The 12681-nt window shown below is 36.6% G+C and overlaps 1 long non-coding RNA gene across 1 annotated transcript; it reads right to left on the reverse strand.

Moving 5' to 3' along the window:
* Positions 1-234: 234 nt before the first annotated feature.
* Positions 235-8959, reverse strand: LOC122115044. The gene is made up of 3 exons (XR_006148684.1): positions 8872-8959; positions 963-1031; positions 235-322 (listed from the first exon to the last, which is right to left on the reverse strand). It is a non-coding gene; the product is annotated as an uncharacterized LOC122115044 (long non-coding RNA).
* Positions 8960-12681: the final 3722 nt, after the last annotated feature.

Below are 12681 nucleotides of genomic sequence, written 5' to 3' on the forward strand. Positions count from 1 at the left end.
GGGATGGCTTTGAACCATGATCCTCAGATCTCAGCCTCCTGAGTAGCTAGGATTACAGGCGTGAGCCACCGGCACCCGGCTTTTGTTTATTGTTGAGACAAGATTGAACTATATAGCCCAGGCTGGTCTCAAACTTGCTATCCTCTTTCCTCAGACTCCCTAGTGTTGGGACTACAGATGTATACCAAGCTTCAGAATGCCAATTTTTATTTAAAAAAAATTATAGATATTCAGGTTGAAGTTTAAGGGTGCACCCTAAGGATTATAACTTTTAAATAAGGAGACCATAAAGGGGGAGGTAATGATAGAAAACTTCATCCACCTGGAAGAAGCCCAGAACAAATATAGATAATAGTAAACAGAACATGTAAAATAAAATGGTAAAATTAAATCCAATGCCATTAATCACAAGAAATGTAAATGCAACAAGCTGACATGTTGAATGTAAAAGTGATACCAGATTCTATAAAGAAAAAAAAAATCCCAGCTATATGTTAATATTTAAGAAAGAAATGCAGAGTAAATGCTAGATAAAATTTGAAATAAAACAACAACATAAAGTTCTGCTTCTAAAGTGGAAGAGAAAAAAATTTTTAATCAGGCTGTCCACTCCAGTAATTCTGAACAATGAATGCAAACAGTCCAACTATCGGAAGGGTACTGAGAGTAGCGGGTAGAAACGAAGAGGAGGGAGCAAAATGGAAAGGGGACCACACTGGATGAGACTGATGTTTATAAAACTTCTTCCTGTTTGGAAGGATGTTGGAATCCCAGCAGAAAGACAGTTTCATTGGTTTGAGGGACCAATGGGCAGTTTGAGGATGCTCAAATAACTTGGAAGTGCGGAAGGATCCCTCAGAAAGGATAAGAACTAAGAAACAAAAAAGAAGTCTCAAATCTAGGCTAAACCTCACTCAGACTTGGTTTACAATGCTTGTAGTTGTGCATGTGCAGCACTCTACCTGGGTGCTGATGATGGAAAGTAGCTGGAATGCTGCAAACTCTTGACAGAAATTTTAAGCTGATGCCCTCTGCAAGAGTTGGAAACGGGATTCAGACAAGCTGAATGCCTGCCAGAACAAAAATACACACTTTTCCGAAGCTGAAAGAATCCAGTTACTGAAGGCTCAAAGTGATGAGAGAGCTCGCGTAGCAAGATCAAGGCCTGAGTTCAAAATGCCCATATCCCTGAAAACCATTTAGAAAGAATCCAAGGTCTACAATGATTGAATTCCAATGTCCTAAATTTGATAAAACCATGACTAAAGATGGAAATGTTTATAGCAGCATTATTCCCCAAATTAGAAAACCAAATATAGATCAACAGAAAAACAGAAACAAGTTGAGGTTACCTCTGTCAATGAACTGCTTAACAAAGGAATGAACCTCTGATGAACACAACCAATGCCATGGATGAATCCTGTGTGTCTTACACGAAATGAAAGCAGATAAGCATGAGTATACAATTTCTAATTCCACATTGGTGACGTTTAGATTGGCTCTCATCTTGAAGGAGTGTGGCTATCAATAACTGTAAGGTCAGCTTTTACCCTGCTTGCAATATAGCAAGGCAGGCTCTGCCTTCTAAAAACGTCTGTGACAGACACAAAGGACTTCACTCTCCATAGCACAAGCTTCATGTTTTATGACAGTTCTTCTTGTTCCCTCAGTGTGACAGGGTGATGAACATGTGCTGTATATACAGCAAATTTGTGTCAGAACTAAGGAACACCAGACTTAGGGAACCTCAATCTTTTATAGAAGGCAGTAAATCAGCTTCCCTATGTTCTAGAAGGAGGTATTATCTTTTGATAGGAGGCAGTAAACACACCTGCCTTTTGCTCTAGAGGGAGATGTTATCATTCTTGAAGGAACAGTGTCTATGTCTGTAAGACAAACAGAAACAGAGACCCACCAAACAGCCTCCAAGGGTGAACTACACCATGTGTATTTGTCAACATTTAATGAATATTACACATATGATCTGTGCATTGCAACATAATTTGTCTCCAAGGAATAACAAAATCCCTACAAATGTATAAAATGAGAACTGGTATGGAAAAATTGAAGATGAAAGGAAAAGAAGAACTTATTCTGGTTAATCCTTTAATGCGGACAGTTTTAGGAAGTGCCAGCCTGCTTAACTCAAGTGGTAGTTGAGACCACATGACAATTACACTAAGCTCCATAACTCAAGGGAGCTATTTTTTTCTATTTTTTCCCCTAACGGTTGTGCCTTTGGCACCCTGTAAACTTGTAAAACAAAGGTTAAAAAAGAAAAAGGAGGCAATGCTTTGACACCAAAGCTATGAGTTAGGCTCTTTTTCTGTCATCTGAAAACCTCTCTGACTTTCACTTCTTCTCAGACATAACTTTCTCACCTTCCCCTCCCACCTCGCTCCTTCAGGAAGTCATACAATGGAAAAAGATCATCTCTTCATTACCTGCCCTATTTATAGGATTACAATTTTAATTCTTCCTTCTTAACAAGAAATGGACATGGGTGAAATAAGTGGGTGAATTTAAGTGAGTCAAATATTTCCTGAGTGGGAATCTAGCGCTGTTGTTTGTGTCCCATGAGCCCTTGGCAGAGGTCATTTTCTTGGGCATCACAGTACTTTTATAGATAGATTTTTTACAGTCCTTACAACAGTGTTGATAAAGTAAGAGTAGCAAGTATTAGCCGTTATTTCAAAATCATTGTGATCTGGAGATGAACTGTGAATTTGGCACTAATAGGAGTGCATAAAACAAATGAGAACATAAAATCGAAATGAACATTGGTGCAATTTAAAAAAGAGCCAAATAAGAGCTTAGGTTGAAAAGCTGGTATCTAACCAACACAAAATATAGAAAATACAGACTGGCTTAAGGAATATCAGCAGGAGGGGATATATACAGGATAAAAATTTATTTTGTGATCATCATGTATTAGGTGCACAGCAAGGCTTGGTTACAGAAATGAAACAAAGGCTTTGTTTACAAAAAGCTTACAACCTACTAGGGGACAGTATTCTTCTAGATTGTAAAAATTATATGTACTCACTCAAGGAAAATTAGACAATAGTGAAAAACAAATGCCCATGTGGTTCTCATTTTAACTTTAAGATATTATAAACTCTGTAATTTAGTGCTCTGCCTGCAATTTGGTGTCCAGCTTGCTCTCACTGAATAGTAAGCATTGTCCCCATGTTATCCCACAGGGTTGGAAGTATTATTACATAATAAATTGGATGTGGTAATTTCTGCCATCTTCATGATCACCACAGGTATTAATGTAGTAAAGTGTGTGATCACTAGACTGGATCTGAAGCCCAGCTTCCCTGTCCTCTGGATCTGTGACCAGAAGCAAGTAACTTCATCACCATATCAGCTACATGTTAATAAAATTGTACTCCCACCATAGGGCTGAAGCTCAGTGGTAGGCCTACCAGGTGCAACACCCTGGGATCAAGCCCGAGCATTATAAAATAAGTAAAATAAAATGAAAACAGAACTTACCTCTGAGGGTTTGCTGATGTGTGTAAAAACAATTAGCCAGTGCCTGACCACCGCCCCCCCCCAAAAAAGAAAAAACCCTATAAAACTACAGAGCTCAATTAATAGAACTATGTTCCTAAGAGTCCGTTTGAAATACTGTGTCTCACCAACACTCTTCCATTGTAGAGCAGCCATAGTTGGGTGTGAAGATGAGACACCAGTTCTTCTATACAATGGTCAATCCATCCCTACATGTAGTGACTAACCATACAAGTAAGCCAGGCATAATCTAAACAGCTCATGGCATTTGATTACAAGATTGGGTAAGAACCAGTGTGGGCAAATAGCTTGCTGTGGTCCTATGAAGATATGGATTTTATTAATGGCTTTTTTCCTAATGGAAACTGCTGTCTTATCAAAGGATTAAAAAATATTTGACAATGATCAATGGTTCTTTGAGCATGCCATTTGTATTTTCTAATATTCTATTTAGATTTGTTTACACAGTTATAGAAGAAATAATAATCTATAGGCTTTATTGTTGTGGGTTTTCTTTTTTGGTGTGTGTTGGTAATAGGACTTGAATTCAGGGCCTCTTGCTTATTTCGCTTTTTCAATCAACCCCACTTCTGACTGTTTGGTGGTTAACTGGAGATGAGTCTCATGGACTTTCCTGCCCAGGCTAGCTTCTGACCTTAATCCTTAGCTCTCAGCCTCCTGAGTAGGTAGGATTATACGCATAAACCACTGGTGCAGGACTTACAGCATTGACTTTAACTGCCTTTTCTTTTTTTTTTTTGGTTTTAAGGTTTTGGTATCAGGAGAACATCAAGTAAAAATGTGCATCTTCATCTTTTTGTCTTCAAGAAAAAAGTATATGGGCCACAGGAATAACATAGCTCTCAAAAGTCTAAAGGAGTGATAGAGTTATTTGGGAAGATATAGTTCATTTTCACAAACTGAATGTTGTTTTCCTTTAGTTGGTGATGTTTAAATTTCCTAACTCTTGAGTGAATCTTCTATGCTTCTGTAGAAGATTGAAACAAATGTTTCAACTAGATAAAAAAAGTTTGTCTTTAACAATCTTCATTGTTGTTGTTGTTTATCCTTAGTGTGCCCTTACCTGGAGCATATTTGCTATTTTCAATGATTCCTAAGTACCACATTCATTGTGTCCAGTTCCTATCCTGGGCTGTATGTTTTCATTCACTCATACCTTTTCCTGATAATGGCTCTCAGCACAGCTATTGAGGTGAAGTCTTGATAACTTCTTCCCTAGGCTGACCTTCAGTGATCCTTCATGATTTCTGCCACCCAAGGAGCGGGGATTATAGACATGAGTCATTGTACAAGTTAAATCTTTATCCTGTTATAAATATCCTAAATTATCTAGTGTAGAGAAGTTAAAAGATATCTCTGGAATTCCCATGCTGCTATTCTAATATACCTAATTGATTATGTGCAAGCTATTCCATTTGAGAGAAAAAAAAAACCCTTCAATTTCCTTTTTCTACTCCCACCATTTTTTCTTTTGAGGTGTGTGTGTGTGTGAGAGAGAGGATTCTGGGGTCGAAACTCAGAGCCTGGGTGCTGTCCCTGAGCTTTTTGTTCAAGGCTAGCATTCTATCACTTGAGCTACAGCTCCACTTCCAGCTTTGTGGTAGTTAACTGGAGATGAGTTTCATGGATATTCCTGCCTAGGCTGGCTTCAAACTGAGATCCTTAGAACTCAGCCTCCTGAGCAGCTAGGATTACAGGTGTGAGCCATCAGCATTCGGTTTCTTTTTTCGTTTTTGTGGGTAACCTGTCCATTCTATTTGATCTGTGTTGATGATAGTTCACAGAACAAGTTACAGACTTCATCACATCCTTCCACAATTTTAAGGCCCTTGTACTTCAATCCTATAGTACATGGCAGGGTAAATAGTAGGGTCTGTTCTCTTTACTATTGATTGTAGTTTTACTGGTCAACAGTCCTGTGAGCCTTCTCCTTTCTCCTTTAAATTGTACCTCAGGTACTTTCAGCACCAGGTGGGCTGGACAGAAGCAAATGACTCCATTTTAAGACTGTAAGCAGTTTAAACAGTTTTATCTTAAGTATTTTTTCCTGATTTTTGTCATGTACACAATTTCACTTTTTGTGTTTTTTAGGAATTTGAAAATGAGACATTCTGTTATTGATTTTATTACTTAGATTTCAGAAGGCTCTTAATCTTACATTTAATTATATATAAACAGAATAGATTTCCATTTTCTTTATAAAAAATATTAAGGATTTTACCCTTTACCTCTGTCTCTTTCCTCAAGGAAGAAACTGCTATTTCTCCTTAGCCTTCAATTTATACTGGGGTTATAAACTTCATTTAAAAATTTTGGAAGAGGGCTGGGAAGGTGGCTCAGTGGTAGAGCGCTTGCCTTGCATGCCTGAGGCCCTGGGTTCGATTCCTCAGCACCACATAAGCAAAAAGAAAAAAGCCGGAAGTGGCGCTGTGGCTCAAGTGCTAGAGCGCTAGCCTTGAGCTGAAGAGCTGAGGGACAGCGCCCAGGCCCAGAGTTCAGGCCCCATGACCGGACCCCCCAAAAAAAAAAATTTTTGGAAGAAAACTGGGCAGAGCGTGGTTGTACATGCTTATGACCTCAGCACTTTGGGAGGTTAGGCCAGAGGATTATGAATACGGTCATATAATGAGAACTTATCTCAAAAAAAACCACCAAAAACCAAAAAGAAAGGAAAATTTAAATGTATAAATACTAAAGTGTATAAAGAATAGAGCTCAAAAGTGGTTACAAACATCAATATCCTGTTCAAGAAGGGAAAAGTATGAGTAGCACTTAATCCTCCTTTGTGACCTTTTCTGGTTCTATGTTGCTTGTTTGGGGATTCTATAGGTGGGAACTGCATGTTTCCTTCTCTTTTCTGTGAATTACTTGTGTCATCTGCTGCTGGACTACAGCAGCTGTGTCATGTAATACGTTCTCTTTTGTTCGTTTCTTTTCATTATGTTCATGAGATTCATTAAAACTTACATGCAGAAAGTTAGCCTACAGAGCATCCCATATCCCATCCACCTGTTGATGAACCCTGGACTTGTTTCTAATTTGAGGCTATTAATGTTAAAAACTTTTCCTTCACTCATCCCTTCGTTACCTCCCTTTTTTCCTACCCTCCCTCCCTCTCTCCCTCTCGGTCTAGCCTTGAACTCAAGATCTTTCTGCTTCAGGATCTTGGCTGCTAAAATTCCAGGCATACACTATATAGTACCACTCCCAGATTTAGGGATAGCCTTACATGTTTTTGGATAAACATAGGCACTCATCTCTGCCGGATATATCCTCATTGTAAATAAGGGCTTATGTCTGTTCAACTTTCACAGATCTCAGAAACATATTTTCTAAGGTATTGAAGTCATTTTACAATCCTATTAGCAGTTATTACTGTTAACACATCTGTGGACACTTAGTATGGTCAATCTTAGATTTCATTCTTCATACAACTACAGTGACTAATATAGTAGAATACTTAATATTTAAAAGATTTTTAAACTTTAAACTTACATTGTTGAAAAGCATGTTTTAGTAATTCTTTTTACAAAAGGTAAGAAATTTAACCAATCTTCCATTCTTTTTCCAAAAGAAATTGTCTTTACTCCTTGAGCCATGTCTCGAGCCTTTCTTGGCTTGAGCCACAGTGCCACTTCCGGCTTTTTTCTTTTTGCTTATGTGGTGCTGAGGAATCGAACCCAGGGCCTCAGGCATGCAAGGCAAGTGCTCTACCATTGAGCCACCCTCCCAGCCTCCATTTCTTGTTCAAATATCTTGTCTATTTACCTTATTTGTCGATGAGTTTAGATTTATCTAAGCCAATTTCAGGGAAAGTATCTTTTTACTGCCTACTTGTATGCTTGTGTAATATCCTAGAGGTGGTCAGAATGTTGAAACCATTTGATCTCCCAGGACCCCCAGGAGGCCCATTAGACCTAGAGCAAAAAAGGGTGAGGGGCTGCCTTGAACTAAATTCAAAGTTCTCAGGACAAAGATGCTGGAAAGACTTCCCCGTTACAAATATTCTAAATCAGCCAATATGCAGAAGTTCACAGGTCTTTCTACAGTAATAATTCTGCCTTTGCTGTTCAGCCTGGTTGTCCTGACTAAGGCAAGTCTCTCAGATAGTGCAGCTTCAGGACATCTCATTAAAAATGCAGAATGACTAGAGAGGATGGGTGAGACTGGGAGAAATGGAGAAGAATGATGGAAAGGGTGAGATCGATCAGAATGCATTATACTCAAACTCATTTATTGAATTGGAATTCCTTTGTACAATAATTTGAAGATAAGAAAAATTTTTTTAATGTAGAACTAACCTGTTCTGACAGAAGTCTTATGACTGCCTCAGATTACCAGGCCAGCTTTTCATATACCTAGTATCTGTAACAACCATTCAAACTACACTCATTGCTTTACTAATGAATTGTTTCAATATAAATTTTCAGCCAACCACTTTAAAAGATGTCATCCCTACCACTTTATTTAGCAGAAACTATTTCTAGTGTCCACTATCCTAACCTAATTTCTATGACTGATAGAATTTCTTTTCCCTATTTGATGTTGCCATGGGAATTCTTGTAGATCACTGGGAGGGGAAGGTTGCAAGCATTTATATTTACACTGCTAATTATTATCTTTGGTTTTTAGATAACAAAGCAGGTCCACGTATATACTATTATACATATATAATATTACATATATATTTTCTAATAAATTAGATCACTTCAATGTGAATGACTTTAATCCTTTTCATAGCATTAAAAATAAAAAATCAGAAATGAACACTCCCAAAACTGTGCTAGTGGATGCTAAGGCTGAAAAATGACATTCACTGATTCATGAGAAAAACGAGTTAGCTTTGACATTATCTAGTCCCAGATGGAGAACTCAAAGAAAAGGAACATCTGAGTAAGAACTTTGGTTATCCTATGCTCAGTATTTCTTTCTGATTTCTGTGGAAAACAGTACTTATCATCTTTCTGAATATTGTGTCGCAAATACAACTATTTTCTTAAAACAGTCTCCTGAGGTCCTTCTATCACTTGTGCAGGGGGTATAATCATATAGTTTTTATGGGTGCCACATGGTTGTGGCCTTGGGCAACCTGTAGGTTAGCCAGCCCACCTGAACCATGACATTGTCATATAAGCTTCAATTCATCTGTGACAAGCACATTATTGCTTGTATCTTCAGTGACCGCTCAAATAGATGTCGTTTTTCAATAAATAGCTATTCTTTTCAAAACAGTCTTTTCTCCCATTTACTCAGCTCAAAGTACGATCTGTAATGATTGACCTTCAATTTCATATTCTCACTAAGTATTTGATTTTCTAGCAGTGGTCATACCTTCAGTTCCCAGGATCCATGTGTTCTTGAGTTACTGTTTCTAGAAAAAGAAATAATGCAATCCACTTATTAAAGTTCAGATATGAAAATGAAGAGGACCCCTACTAAAATCATATATAAAAATAATTAGGAAGATTTTCCTTATACAGCTTAGCATCCACATAAGGAAAAAAAATGCCTGTATGGAGATATTCTCTTAAGCAAGACTGGGTGTTATTGTTAACCTTTTTCCTCACCTCAGGCTAGCACTCTACCACAGGTCCGCTTCTGGCTTTTTAGTGGTTAACTGAAAATAAAGAGTCTCAGGGACCTTTCTGCTTGTCTGGCTTTGAACCATAATCCTCAGATCTCAGCCTCCTGATTAATTAGGATTCTAGGTGTGAACCACCAGTGCCTGGCTATTTTTCAGTTTCTTAATGATTAACGGATGCTAAATTGAGAAAATAAGAAATACTTAATTCTTAAAATGTCCAAGGTAGAAATACTTCCACATTTCAATGGAGTACTTTTCAGTGTCTTATAATCACAACACATTACAATACAAAGATTTGCTTTAGGCCAGTGTATCACAAAGTGAACGCCAATGACCATTCTATTACAACTGCTTAGTGTTGAAATTTTTTAAACAAACACCCCAGGTTATTCTCATTGGCACTACAGCCTAAGAACCAAGGATTCAGGCAATGTAAATCCCATCAATTCAGGCTCAGTGTCTTTAGTAACCTTGGAACATGACCCTTCAGCGGTGACATTTATCACCACCTAGTGGTGATATTTTATAAAAGTGGTTTCCTTTTAATACTAAACATGGTCCTAGCTAAATCACATAGAACAAAACTTAGAGAAATAGTTTGATATTTTTATTAACTTTTTATCTAGGCTGAGATGAAACCAATACATTTGACTGAAAATTTCTTTCTATTAGAGAACATAGTTTAGGCTACAATGCTCTGAAGTAGCAAATCTGATAACTGTTTTTACATCTGATATCTAGCATACAAGACCTGACATCAGAAATTTACAAGGAAATTTACACCAGGCTTTATTTTAAATGTCATTTATTATTTTAATTATATACTTGAAAGGTTTATTGAATTATGCTATCATTTTAATATTTAAAAATGAAGCATGTAATTGAAACCAATTATGCTGGCAATTTTAACGACTGACATGTTTTTATGCCTCAAGTTCCTACATCTGAGAAGTAAACATTTAAGTGACAAAATAAGCATCAAGTTACTTCTCAGGTTCTAGAACTTCCTTAGTTAAAGAAAGACATAACTTCCTGGTTTTTAAAACTAAAGATTTAGGGATCAATTATAAGAGACAGAAAAGGAAGTCAAAGGCTGCATGATTGAGAGCGTAAAAAGACCAAGTCTGCTCCAAGGCCAAAAAAGCACTGTTTATGGAGTTATGTTACTGGTAAAGAAAAAAGTCAGCACTAAAAAAGCTAGGTGTTTCATAGGTAGAGCAATCATCTAAGTCTCTGCAGAATTTATAGTAAGGACTCAAAGAAGAAAATGTAATTGAGAAACCCTGCTGATCTCACAACCATCCATTGGGAAAATGATTGGTTTTGTTTTTAATCTAAATTTATTAAATTCACTGATTTCAATGTAACTATAAATATATAGCATAAAACATTTCTAGTGATAACTTTGGCTCTCTTCTTATATTCCCAGTTCATCTGCACATGTAGATAGAAGAGAAATTGTTATAATTTATCCAATCTGTGATGCAACTGATTGAATCAAGTACCTCTTTTCATTATGAAAGAGGTTGTCAATTACACAACCAATAACAAGACAGTTCTATTTATACAAGTACTAAAATGGGAAGAAATAAGCATCTCAAAATCAATAAAATGCGTCAGCCAAATTCTGAACACTGTCTATTTTTTTTCACTCTCATTTCACATAAATAAGTCATGAATTAGTTAAGCACAAAAAAATCTTTATTTTGCTATACATAACAACATATTTTAACTCTGGGAAAACTTTATTTCTTCCACACAACACAACATATTGCTCTAAGAAACAACTATTATAATAGCTTTAGCATTAAGGTTTTGATTCAAAAATACATGTCAGCAATCCCTGATTCCGAGATAAAACAATGTTGTGCAGACTACCAAATATATGGGAAAAAAAAAAAGCTGTCAACTGTCCACAGGGAGTGAGTCCAGTCACATTTTCAGTCAGTCAGCTGAGGGTTATGTCATTATTTAGTCTTTGTTCTGTAGAAAGAACACAATACAATATGAAAATCATCATCTGAAATTAAATAGCTCTTGTATAGTATGCCTAAAATATTAGAAATTGTTCTTTTATTTCAATATAACTAATCTGTTTAATTATAGGCATTCCCAAATAAAGAAAACCACACTTACTCAGAAGGATGATGTAAGCAGGTACTGAATTTCTAGAGGGAAAATGCTGTGAATTAATATAAAAAATCAGATGCCCTAAAATACTAAAATTCCCATTTTCCTCAAATATACTATGCACATAGTATAGATGTTAAATATTTTCAACATTATATTCTGCAGCCAGCTTTTTCTTCTGTTTCTGAGGTGTGGCTTATTTAATCCCAGGCTTATTCCTTAGAAACAAAATGAACTAGCATTCATGAGTTATTTGTGTTCTCTTGACACTGATGACGTAAGTGCATCTCACACACCAGAGAGTTACAATCACATAAAATCTGGGAAAGTCTATCATATTTTCTTATTGAATCCTAGAACAAAATTATTTTATGTGTTGAAACAAGGTATCATTTGCCCAGATTGCCCTTGCACTCCTGGGTCAAGCTTCCTTCCTGTCTCAGCCTCCCAAGTAGCTACTACTAGAATAGAGGCGCCAGGCCAGGCCAGGCCAAAATGTTTGTTTAATGCACAAGAAGAAAGAAAATACCTATTACAGGGATAATAAGATTTACATTTAAAGACCAGTCATGTATATCCTTTAATGTGGGAAACTGGATAGACTCATATTACTTTTCAAGGTAATGAGATAGTATTAGAAAGCTTAGTTCTCAACAAACAAGCTGGCCATCAAGGTAGTTTTGTTCCACTACACTTTTAGTTTCTGATCACTTGAATGTAATTATTTCGGAAAAGATGGTATCTCAAAGATTTCACTGAATGTATTTTAACTCACAAAGCCTTTTCTTTCATTTTACAAGGTATTTTGCTGTCTTATCAACTCTCAAGAACCATGGTGGAGAAAAACACACAAATAACAAGGCCTCAGAAAGGTGAAGAGACCTGCCCAATTATAACAAGTATCAGTGCTGGAATTCTAACTATATGTCAATATATGATCTAACTATATGTCAACAATTCTCTTTCTCTATTTTTCAGACACGTTCTCCCTATATAACCTATATAGGTTGGCTTTGAAATTGAAACCCTCCTGTCTTAACTTCCCAAGTGCTGGAATTACAAGTCAATAGTCTCTTTAAAATGTAAATAACGACTAGGAAAATTCAACCATAAAAGTAATTTCTTCATTTTTCCATATTAGGTAGGATTATTGTCCTTTTTAAGGACAAAGCTACATTGAACAAAAGCAATCATCAACTGTTAACTGTACTGAAATATTTACAGACAGGAATTAAACACAATATTAATATTTTCATTTGGGTTTTTTGTGTGGTTTTTGGCAGTACAGTGTTTGAACTCAGAGCCTCATGCTTGCAAGGCAGGCAGGCACTCTACCACTTGGGCTACTCTGTATTTTAGAGGATAATTTGTCAAAATCAAATTCAGTTTTTATCATTTTGTACATAAACAAGAAAAACTGCTTGCTA

The sequence above is a fragment of the Dipodomys spectabilis genome, unplaced genomic scaffold (assembly GCF_019054845.1).
Source record: "Dipodomys spectabilis isolate Male_0828 unplaced genomic scaffold, ASM1905484v1 ptg000115l, whole genome shotgun sequence".
Classification (NCBI taxonomy): Eukaryota; Metazoa; Chordata; class Mammalia; order Rodentia; family Heteromyidae; genus Dipodomys; species Dipodomys spectabilis.